Source organism: Bos javanicus, chromosome 10 (genome assembly GCF_032452875.1).
Source record: "Bos javanicus breed banteng chromosome 10, ARS-OSU_banteng_1.0, whole genome shotgun sequence".
NCBI lineage: Eukaryota > Metazoa > Chordata > Mammalia > Artiodactyla > Bovidae > Bos > Bos javanicus.
Window position 1 is genome coordinate 46,112,169 of NC_083877.1, and position 12,700 is coordinate 46,124,868.

Below are 12,700 nucleotides of genomic sequence, written 5' to 3' on the forward strand. Positions count from 1 at the left end.
CCTCAGACCTCTAGGGGGCGCCTTCACACCAGGCATCCAGCTCCCTGCAGTCTGCCCTGGCTCAGAGGTGGTGCCCAGCTTCTGCCAAGGATGCTCTTACCTCTCTCTGGGTAGCTGCCTCCAGCCTTCACCCAGCCTCACACTGAGCTGACAAGGCCAGGCCTCTCTTCTTGTTTTTGAAGGAACCACACAGAAGCTTCCTAGCCAGTCCTGCTCTCAAATCTGCCCTCCCCTCCTCCTGCTCTCTTCCTTCCTTGGAATCTTCTTGAGTCCATATTGTCTTCTTGGGGCCCCTTGGCAATGATCTCTTACTAGGGCAGATGCTGCTATGGTTTAAGCTTATCCCAGGACCTCCATGGTGGTCTAGTAGTTAAGAATCCACTTGCCAATGCAGAAGACATGTTTTTAATCCCTGCTCTGGGAAGATCCCACATGCCGCGGGGCAACTAAGATTGTGTATCACCAGTACTGAGCCTGCGTGCTGCAACTACTGAAGCCCTTGTGCTCTAGAGCCTGTGCTCTGTGACAAGGGAAGCCACTGCGATGAGAAGCCTGCACACCACAACTAGAGAGCAGCCCTCTACTCGCTTAAACTAGAGAAAGCCCATGCACCACAATGAAGATCCAGTGCAGCAAAAAATAAACTTAGATTAAGCTTACCCCAAACCTCTGCAGCATTGCAACTGCTCTTAACTACAGGCTCCCCCAAGGATCAAAACATTTAGGGGCCACAGAAGGTATAAAACATAAGTTGAAGGCCTCATAACTTTGCCAGTTTGTATCCAATTTTGTCTTGCCTTTTCACCTCCACCAATTGATCGCTGGCTTTATGACTTTAGGACAGTGTAAGCTACCGCCAGGACTACTCTGGCCGAGAACCAGGGTGAGACCTGCGGCCTGGGATGTGGAAGGCAGGTGGGCCGCATGGATCTATGGGGTATATAAGCTGAATCTGGTACACTTGTCACTTTTCCTGTGTTTCTGTGAGCTCTGCTTCCCAGGACAGCTAGCACTGAGCACATCTGTGTATATGTAGGCACATCCTTATTCATCCATTAATTCTACAGTTATTTCCTGAATACCACAAAGGGCACAGTGATGAAGGAAGCATGCAAGCCCGTGACACATGTACTAAACAAATACTGAAGGATGGGGTGTTCCAGAGTCTTGGACTAGGAGGCAGTTGGGCAGAGTCAGGCTAGAGTTATAGATCAGTCTAAGCATCAGTAAAACATTTTCTGTAAAGGACCAGATAGTATTTCAGGCTTTGTGGGCTACATGTATCTCTGTTGCATGATGTTTGTTTATTTGTATGCCTTTAAAAACCTTTCTCAGCTTGTAGCCCATATAAAACCAGGTCGAGGGTCTGTGGGTTAATCTACATTGCACTGACAAACTCCCAGTCTAAGTGACTTGTCACGTTAAAGGTTTATTCTGGCTCACTTCACCACCCAGTGCAGGTCGGTGAGTTTCCTATTGTCCTTTATGCAGTGACTCAGGACCCAGACCACCTCCCTCTACGAGGCCACCATCTATGCCACTCCCGTTAACTGTGAAAGAAGAAAAGAGGGTTGTAGGCTTGAATGAGGTCTTTTAAGGGCCACATCCCTTCTGTGTACACTTTCATGGTTAGAACTCAGATGGTCCCAACCTAACAGCAAGTTGTTCGCCTGTGTGTTAGGAAAGAGGCAGCAAACTCACGGTGAAGCCCAGTATGGTTTCTACCACAGAGTAAAAAAAGTTTAAGATGCTCCTGTCTCAGCAGCCTTTATGATGTAGCTGGGGAGAAAGAGGGGCATGTCAGTTCAGTTCAGTTGCTCAGTTGTGTCTGACTCTCTGTGACCTCATGGACTGTAGCACGCATGTGAAGAGGGGCATGTAGGAAGAGTTGAGTAAAAAATTCAACTGCAAATGCTACGTCAACGGTATTCTGAAGACAGCAATAAGTGAAATATAGCCAAGATGTAGGAGTTCACAGGACCAAGAGATCAGACTGAGCTGGAGTTGCTGGATAAAATTTCAAGGACAAGGTAGGACCTGAATTAGGTTTTGAAGGAGTGGTAAGATTTTGAGGAATGAGAACTGTTTACCAGGAAAACAGGAAGCAGAGTAAACAAAAGTTCACACGGAGAAGGTGTGAAAGCCCAGAGCTAAGACAGGTAAAGACCAGGCCCTAACCAGTCCTAATGATTACTGGTCAGGTGAGTCTCAGTAGTCCGATTTGAGAGGAGGTTCCTACAGAGGAACTGGGGTGGAGGTGGGATGTTGAGGTGGGGGTGCTCAGGACTGCAGTCAGAGGTGCTTCCTAGAAATTTAACCTCCTGATGAAGTATTTTAGAATTTTAACAACAGGACAGCTCCATCCAAGCACAAAGGCTAAACATCTGCCTTATATTGGAGAGAGGCAGCTGAGGATGGAAAGACAGACTAGAGTTAAATTGTGAAGGGCTTTGAATGCCAGGGTATTTGGGATTCCCAAAACAAAGATGAACATCGCTTATTTTTAGAGTTAAAGCTCAGGGAACCCCTCTGCCTATAAATATCTAATAATGAATGATTAAATAAACAAGTGTATCTATATAATGGAAAAGCCTGTAATCATTAAAATCAAGCTTCTGAATACTCATTAATGACATGGAATAAGTGAAAAAAACTGTATATGGAGTATAATACCAAGTTAATAACTACAAATATGAAGAACCAACATCAAACTGTAAACTGTGGTTATTTTTGGATGGTAGTATTATACTTGATTTTTTGTTTTCCTCCTTACTTTCTTCCATAATGAGCACATTTTACTTCTATAATGAATATGCAATAAATGCTCTTTTCCAAAAGCAAGGCTTAAATGTGGAGTTTGGCATAGTGGTTGCCATTGCTACTGTCTTATTCTTCCTAAGTAGGCGAACTCGGTCCTCACTTTCACAGCATCCAGGACCTGGCTGCCCACGTGATTCAGTTCACGGTGGCAGACCCCCCTCTGTCTCTGAGGTGTTTGACTCTGCCTGCACTGAGCAGAGCACTGGGAAAGCATCTATTGTCACCATTCCTGAAAGGTCCTCGGGAGTACTTGTAATTCCAGCAATTCCCTGAGGCACTGGGGGCCCAGAAAGGCATGTGACCTCCCTGAGCATGCGCTACAGCATCCTGGGAATGCCAAGGACCAACGCAGAACTGTAGGCAGCGAGAGCACATTCAGATGCAAATTCTCACTTGATCATTGAGAAAACTGAGGCCAGAAAGAAGACTCTTGCCCAAGGTCACACAGTGAATTAGGGCAAGTAGGGACTTGGGTCCATGGCTTCAAGGTCCTGGGCTCTGTTATCAAGTCACAGGCTCTTAGACAACTGTCTTTCCTGGGTTTTGGTCAAATTTGGTTTTTGTCTACTCATAACTACACAGTCAGATGTATTTTGGGCTACAGTTCATGGAGTGGTGTCTATTCTTGTGTGTTTAGTTTTCATGGCTCCCTGGTGGTATGGTGGTAAAGAACCCACCTGCTGAGGCAGGAGACTCAAGAGACACGGGTTCGATCCCTGGGTTGGGAAGAGCCCCTGGAGACGGAAATGGCAGCCCACTGTAATATTCTTGCCTGGGAAATTCCATGGACAGAGGAACCTGGCAGGCTATAGTCCATGGGGTTGCAAAGAGTCAGACACGACTGCGTGACTGAGCATGCACGCACACACTCATACATAATATATATATATAGTACAGGTTTCTTCAACTAAATTCTGATCTTGTCTAAGTCTAACACAGTATGAAAATGGTGAAAATATTCTTTGAAAACAGCCAGGAAGTTTCTCAAAAAGTTAAACATAGTGTTACCCAGAAAATTCCCTTCCAAGGTATGAACCCAAGGGAACTGAACACTTATGTCCACACAAAACTTGTAAACCATTGTTCATGGTAGTGCTATCCATATGACCAAAAAGTAGAAACAACCTAAACATCCGTTATCAACCTGTGAGTGGATAAACAAAATGTGCTGCAGATGTGGAGAGCAAATCGTGGTTACCAGTGAGGAGAGGGAAGTGGGAAGGGGCAAGACAGGGGTAGGGGAGTAAGAGGCACAAACTGTTAGGCTTGTGCCTAATAAGCTACAAGGATATCTCATACAACATGGGAAATATAGCCAACATTTCTTAATAACTGTAAATGGAGTATAACCTTTAAAAACTGTGAATCATATATTATACACCTGTAACTTAACATTGTACAGCAACTATATACTTCAACAAAAAAAATTTTTAAGTGCTATATACATACAATGGCATGTTACACGGAAATAAAAAGGAATGAAGTAGTGTTAAGTGCTAAACACGGATGAACCTTTAAAATATATGCTGGAATTCCCTGGTGGTCCAGTGGTTAAGAATCTGCCTGCTAATGCAGGGGACATGGGTTCAATCCCTGGTCTGGGATGATTCCATATGCCATTGTGCAGCTAAGCCTATGCACCACAACTGCTGAGACTGAAGGCCACAGCTACTGAAAGCCAGGCACCCTAGAGCCTGTGCTTTGCAACAAGAAGCCACTGCAACAAGAAGCACTCACACTGCAACCAGAGAAAGCCCGAGTGCAGCAACGAATAACCAACACAGCCAAAATAAAGAAATGAATACTTTAAAATATATGCTGAGTGAAAGAAGACAGTCACCAAAGACCACATGTTGTATAATTCCATTTACATGAGATATCCAGAACAGGCAATTCCACAGAAGCAGAGAATAAACTAATGCTTTCAAGAGGCGTTGGAGTGAGGAGAACGGAAAGTGACTGCTAATGGATACGGGCTTTCTTTACTGAAATACACCAAAGATTTTTACAAAGACTTTCAGGTCCTCACAGACATATTTACAGCTTTCCATGAGAGGCCAGAGTTGACACATGAAACTCCAATTTGATCTATAAAAATTAAGAGTCGCAGCAAGTGTTTTAGCATTGTCCAAACACAACTTGTATCTAGTGCTCCTTTAATCTACTCAGACCAAATCTAGGAGGAAGGCAGAGCAGAATAACTGTCCTCTGTCTCTGACACACACACACAAAATGAGGCTCAGGCAGGTTAAGTAATCTGTTCAGGCCACGCGGACAGTCCCTGGGTGAGCCTGGCACATGAAAGACTGCTCCTCTCTGCATCTGAGTCCTGTGCCCTCCTGCTAATCATGACATGTCAGAGGATTCTCTGCAACTTCAGAGAAGCTCTGGAGATAAGAAGGCAAGCTAGAGAACCCCAAGCAAAGGTACCCTCAGAGGTGCAAGCTAACAGAGCTCATCCTATTCACACCCTTCTCTGTGGCACCATCCCACAGCTGAGGACTGGAAAATGTCACAGTCTTGTCAACACTAAAACAAGCGTGTTTGGGATCCAAACACCCATCACGCTATGTTCTTGCCTCTGCTGTTTACAGGATAGCAGAAAGGCTGCAGGTTGCCAGTTTCAGCAGGTAACCAGGCTCCCTTCACCCAACATCTCTTGGCCTGATGTGTCCCCTGAAAATTCTCAGGCCTTTGGAGGAGTGCGGGATGTGGGGGAGCGGGATGTGGTGGGAAGACAGAAACCATCCCTTCTGGTTTGAAGCATACGTCCTTTAATTCATTAGTTAGGTGTTCAGGAACATAACAGCATGTGTGGCTTTCAACCTAGAAGGTTTTAAGTTGGGGAGATTTTAAAATAGTGATGCTGGGGCCTCACCCGTAGAGACCTGAGGTGAGCTAGGACTTCCAAAGTTTCCCAGGCATTCTCATGAATGGCCAGGGTGGCAAACTGCCATACTAAGGTCAGGATTTGAATAGATCCCGCTACCCTCCTTCCATCGGTGAGTTCTAGCCACTCCATCCTAGAGGTTTTGCTCACCCTGAATTTAAAATGTCGTGTAAATGCCTTTCCACATAAATCAAGTCATGGGCGTGAGATGTGGGCTGGAAGAAGGCTGATGAATTTCTTGGCTCTATCACTCGCTGTTAGAGAGGCAGTATATAAAAGAAGGTTATGGACACAGACCTTCTGGTCTTGCAGCCTGACTCCACTGCTAAGTCACTGAGTGGATCAGAATGTACTGCTAAGCCATCCTAAGCCTCAGTTTCCTCATCTGTGAAATGGGCCTGCGGGCTATTGAAGGGACGTGGGCTGGGAAAAGAACATACTTGCAGGACCCTGAGCATGAGTATCTCCTTAAGTTTTGCATCCTGAGCACCTCACTTGCTCACCTTTGTCCTTGCTCTGAGGAGGGGCGAGGAGATAATGTGTGCCCAGCACGTCACCAGTGCCTGGCATATTTCAGGAGCTCAATAAATGTTCATTAAGGGCAAGAATTGGGCCTACAACCCAACTTTTAACTCAGCCAACTTCACTGTATTTTATTCCCCTCCCAACCAATTAAGCTCTATTTCTTTCTCATAAAGAACACAGTTGTGGTTGCCAAAGGGGAGGAGAATCGTGGATGGAAGGGTTGGGAGTTTGGGATTAACAGATGCAGACTATTAATGGATAAACAAGGTCCTACTATATAGCACAGGGAATATTCTGTGATAAACCATAATGGAAAAAGAATGTGTGTGTGCGTGTGTGTGTATAACTAAATCACTTTACTGTACAGCAGAAATGAACACATTATAAATCAACTATATGCCAATAAATTTTTTTTAAATATTAAAAATTCCATTCTATTCTATCTAAGTTAACCCAATTCAATCTCCGTAGTCCACCCTCCCCCAATCCTCGAAGTTTTTCAAAGTGGTCAAAGCACTTTAATTTGATATAGTTCAATTCTTCTAACATGTCTCCACTCACAGAGTTGACATTTAATAACAACAAAAACTCAATACGTCCAGTTAAATTTGAATTTTAGATCATTGAGCCAAAGTTTTAGTATATGTCCCATGCTATATTAAAATTTAAATTTGAAATAAGTTTTAAAATAAAAATTCAAACGTAAGCACACTGTGTTTCATCTGGCAACCCCACTCACTCGTTACCACTCAAGCTCAGTTGGGCACTGTGCCTGCTGGTGCTTTTTCTTTCCCACCTTATAGAGCTTATGAGATAAGACAGATTCTAAACTCTTCCCAGAAGACTGGGAGCAATGAGGAGATGTGAGCTTAATGAACCTTGCTTTGTTTCACTTACTTAGCAGAGTGCCCGATACTGTCTGTTGAAGATGGGAACGAAGTGAGAGAGGGAGGGAAGAAGAGAGGAAAGAAAGAAGGAAGAAGGGTGGAGGGGGGAGAAAGGAAAGTTCTGGTTCTCAGCTAATAATCTAATTTATCACATGAAAACGGATGAGCAAAAATTACTCCCTCATGTGCTTACTTAACGCTTTGTCTTTTTAGTAATTAAATGTCTTAAATCGGAGAAGGCAGTGGCAACCCACTCCTGTACTCTTGCCTGGAAAATCCCATGGACGGAGGAGCCTGGTAGGCTGCAGTCCATGGGATCCCAAAGAGTCGGACACGGCTGAGCGACTTCACTTTCACTTTTCACTTTCATGCATTGGAGAAGGAAATGGCAACCCACTCCAGTGTTCTTGCCTGGAGAATCCCAGGGACGGGGGAGCCTGGTGGGCTGCCGTCTCAGAGGTCGCACAGAGTCGGACACGACTGAAGCGACTTAGCAGCAGCAATGTCTTAAATATTACACATGGTTTATATGTATATCACTTGATCTTTGTCTCTTGAGACTTTAGAGGTGTTATTTTTTAACCACAGGCAGCAGACACAGTTGGACGCCCACTCACCAGTTACTCCAGTAGGTCCCCATCTGCCTCTTCTTGCTGGTGACAATTACAACGCTGCTCTGCTCCTCTCTGCCATTTCCGAGACTCAGAAGAGGACAGCCCCACTCCCAGCTCCTGGGAGACAATTGTGGCAGGTCCCTTCCTTTGCTAATCTCCACGTTAATTCCCTGACATGATTCTAACTGATGGAATGCTGGAGCCGTGCTGTTGAGGGACTTGGAGGTATGGTTTCCTGGCTCTTCGCAGAGCTGCTGTCCTGCTCTTATCCTGCTGAACTATGATGTGTCTGAGGACGCAGTCTAGAGGTGGAGCAGAGACTCACAGAGCACGAAGATGGAAGGAACCTGGGCCCTTGGCAACAGCACTGAGCCAATAAAGCCAAGCCTGCCTGCCCTCCCTCCCCCTTCTCATTATGTTATAATAAAACTCCTTATTGTATCAGCTGTTTCCAGTTGGGTTTTCTGCAGCCAAAAGCATCTTCACTGACACACTCCCTCTTATAAATAAGAGAATATTGAAGCCTAAGGAGGCAGATGACCTGCCAGGGTTGCAGAGCTGGTAGACTCCAGAAAGGGTCCCAGGTCCAGTTGCACCTGGATTCAGGTTCCAGGTTGTCCATGCCTCATGCTCCCTTGTTAACTGTGTCGTCCTTCTGGTCTATAACCATAGACCCAGATTCCCACTGCTCAGCTGTCTCTGTGGGTTAAGATATTGAGGACCTTTATAAAAACCCAGATAACCCAGATTCCCACTGCTCAGCTGTCTCTGTGGGTTAAGATATTGAGGACCTTTATAAAAATGCAACTACATTTGTATTTTACTTCTGAATGTGTAAATGGGCTTCCCTGGTGACTCAACTGGTACCAAATCCGCCTGCAATGCAGGAGACCTGGGTTCAATCCCAGGGTTGGGAAGACGGCTACTCATTCCGGTATTCTGGCCTGGAGAATTCCATGGACTGTATAGACCATGGGGTCACAAAGAGTCTGACACGACTGAGCGACTTTCACTTTCTGAATGTGTATGCGTATGCAGTGTGGTGTGGACTGCCTTTTTTTCCCTTGGGAGGTGAAAATTTATCAATTTATACTGTATCAGCATGTTACTACATGGACATACCTGCTAATACAGTTGACTTTTCTTACAGTAAAAGGGATTTTTCTTTTTTAAAAAGTACATTTTTTTTTTCTTGAGGGATGAAATATTTTCAAAGTACATATTTTCATATTAAGTAGAAACTATAAATAATTGATTTTCTAAAAAACAGTCATAAGGCATAGGGCTAGTGAGAAAGAGATCTGAGTGCTTTTAAATTTGCTTTCAGGCCTCTCCTAATTTGTTCCTCATCTTTCACATAAACTATAAATCTATCAAAACACAAAGATGTCATTCCCTCTGCTGAGAATTAAAGCATTTAACTTGAAAAATCAATTTTTTCTATTAAGAAAAATAGAATGATGACAGGGAGTATGAATGTAATGCCCTGAATTGTACACTTAAAATGGTTAAAATGGCAAATTTTATGTTACATATATATTTTGCTGCAATTTAAAACATTAATATCTGAAAGCCTTCAGTTACATACTTTAAATGGATGAATTATATGGTATGTGAATTATATCTCAATAAAGCTGTTAAAAAAATAGAACCAGCTATTATTTCCATTAACAAAGTGTCTCTGTCCATTTCCATTTAAGTTTTTGAAAAGGTGATCTGATAGCTAAATAATTTCAAATGCATTAATAAAAGGGATCCATGTATGATCAGCCATTTCCAAACATTAACGATAGTTACCATGGCCTTTATAATGACTTTTTGGGGATAATGTTTTATTTTTACATAATTCAAACTTACAGCAAAGTTGTGAGCATTTTACACATTGTTTAAATAATATATGACAACACAGACACATGAATCAGGGAAATTCAGATAATCTAAAGTAAATATTATGACATCAGGAGAAAACCTATTGTATAAAATAAATGCAACTTTGAATAACTATAACAATTTTAACACCACTGCAGTTCAGCATATAGCTGTTTCATGACCAGTCATAAAACAGAAGTTCCTGTAAAAATGCATGAGCACCTAATGGGTAAAGAATTTGTGCACTAATTTTTACAGAAATGCAAGTCAAAATGCAAATCAAAACTACAATGATGTAACGCCTCAGTCAGTCAGAATGACCATCATTAAAAACCTTACAAATAACAAATGCTGAAGAGGGTGTGGAGAAAAGGGAACCTTCCTACACTGTTGGTCAATGGGAATGTAAATTGATGCAGTCACTATGGAGAACTATATGGAATTTCCTTAAAAAACTGTGTGCTCAGTCACTCAATCGTATCTGACTCTTTGTGAGTCTACCAGGCTTCTCTGTCCATTGAATTTTCCATGGACAAGAATACTGGAGTGGGTTGCCATTTCCTACTCCAGGGGATCTTCCCAACCCAGGGATCAAATGTGCAACTCTTGCATTGGCAGGTGGATTCTTTACCACTAGCGCCACCAAGGAAGCCAATAATCCCACTCCTGGACATGTATCTGGACAAAACTATAACTCAAGAAATACATTCACCCCTATGTTCAGAGCAACACTATTTACAACAGCCAAGATGTGGAAACAAGCTGAATATCCACTGACAGATGAATGAGTAAAGATGTGGCACGTGTATACAATGGAATACTACTCAGCCATAAAAAGAATGAAGTAATGCCATTTTCAGCAAAATGGACAGACCTAAGATTATCATACTAAGTGAAGTATGTCAGAAGGAGAAAGACAAATACCATATGATCTCACTTACATGTGGAATCTAAACTATGATACAAATGAACTTACCTACAAAACAGAAACAGACTCACAGAGAGTAGATTTGTGGTTGCCAAGGGGAAGGGGTAGGGGGAGGGATGAAGTAGGAGTTCAGGATTAGCAGAGACAAACTAGTACATACAGAATGGATAAACAGTAAGTTTCTAGCATATAGCACAGAGAACTATATTCAATATTCTGTGATAAACCATAATGAAAAGGAATATGAAAAGAGTACAGATATATACCTGAATCATTTTGCTGAATAGCAGAAATTAACATGACATTGTGTACCAACTACACTTTGATAAATTAAAAAAATAAATTTAGATACCTTCATTTGGAGCAGAAAGTGAAGTCGCTCAGTCATGTCTGACTCTTTGCCACCCCATGGACTGTAGCCTACCAGGCTCCTTTATCCATGGGATTTTCCAGGCAAGAGTACTGGAGTGGGTTGCCATTTCCTTCTCCAGGGACTTTCCCAATCCAGGGATCGAACCCAGGTCTCCTGCATTGCAGGCAGACGCTTTACCGTCTAAGCCACCAGGGAAGCTGGCCACGTGGAGCAGATGAGCCCGTCAAAAAAAAAGAATTTGTGCATTGAAGTTCCGTGTTCAACATTTTCTCATAATAAAGCCAACCAAAATATACACAGGCATACTTTGGAAATACATGTAGGCTTTAAATTGCCTTTAAACTATTCAATGTAAATATCTACAAATGTGCGATTTTGCAGCAAACTCATTTTCTCTCTCACAGGCTCTGGTCACCCTCCCCCAGCTCCACAGCGCCCTCTGTTGATTCCTGGGGGTGTGCCCTTTCCCAGTCCCCGCCCCCCTCCACTTCCTGGTCCTGCTCTTCTGGGCTTGAGAAGAAATAGTTCTGTCCCATGACTGACTGTGGTGGTTCCTCCTTGTCGCTCTAGTTTGCTGATCTCCAGGATGACCCAGGGACTGGCACCCTGAGCTGTCTCAGTTGTCAGGAGGTTCTGAATGGGTGGATGGAGGCCCCAGTGGGGCAGGACTCCAGCAGCCCCCTTGACACTGGCTGGTCCGTGAAGGATCTGACCTCATCTTTCCAGCTGCCTTATTTCATCCCTAAAGGGTAGCACCCCACCTCTACCATGCTATCCCAGTGTCTTTAACCTTAAGGCCCCTAGCTCTAGGGCCCCCAGCCCTAGATTTCAAGAACTATGATTACACAGGGAGCTTGGTGCACTCTGATGACCTAGAGGGGTCGGGTGGGAGGGAGGCTTAAGAGGGAAGGGACATATGTATATTGTTGTCATTGTTGCCGAGTTGCTAAGTTGTATCGGACTCTTTTGTGACCCCATGGACTGTAGCCCACCAGGCTCCTCTGTCCATGGGATTTCCCAGGCAAGAATATTGGAGTGGGTTGCCATTTATCTTTCCAGGGGATCTTCCCAACCCAGGGATTGAACCTGCATTGGCAGGCAGATTCTTTACCACTGAGCCATCAGGGAAGCCCTGGACATATGTATACTTACAGCTGTTTCACATCGCTGTACAGTGGAAACCAACACAACATTGGAAAGCAATTATCCTCCAATAAAAAAAAAAAAAGAAAAGGAGGTGGCCTTGATCCTTCTCTTTATCTCATCCTAAGGCCCAAGCCCCCTCTCCCCTTCCTCCAAATTCTGATCAGGCAAGTAAGCTTTTCAGCTCAACATGAGATTGTCTTGGGGTCATTATCTTGGTTCTCCCACTGTTGGCTTTAAGGCACGGGACCCATCAAGTGGCCACCCTCACAATGGAAAGATGGCAAAAAATGATCTCACTTTACATAAAGGTTCACCATCAACCCCACCCCAACGCATCTTGCAGAGATTGGGGGTGGAGTGATGGTGTTCAGGCAGGAGGAATGGGGTGCAGTTTCTGAAGAGATGTTTTGCCTTTCAGAAAGGGTTTACAGGGGCTAGGTGGACCCACAGGTAGAGTTGCTCTAAAAATGCAAGAAGTTTCAAGCTGTGGGCTCTCAGAGGCAATTCTGGAATAAAGAGAAGATCCTCCTATCATGATGTAACACGTTTACAGCAGGAAGGGGGCAGGGCACCTCTCCTTGGCAGGAGTGAAGTTGGGTAGGGCTGAGGCTGGGCTGGGACTTAAAGAAGAAAGTCATGTGCTGGAGA

At 43.9% G+C, this 12,700-nt stretch overlaps 1 long non-coding RNA gene across 1 annotated transcript; it reads left to right on the forward strand.

Moving 5' to 3' along the window:
• The first annotated feature begins 1,554 nt into the window (after positions 1 to 1,554).
• Positions 1,555 to 8,177, forward strand: LOC133256187 (uncharacterized). Its single transcript, XR_009739120.1, has 2 exons — positions 1,555 to 2,030; positions 7,711 to 8,177. It is a non-coding gene; the product is annotated as an uncharacterized LOC133256187 (long non-coding RNA).
• Positions 8,178 to 12,700: the final 4,523 nt, after the last annotated feature.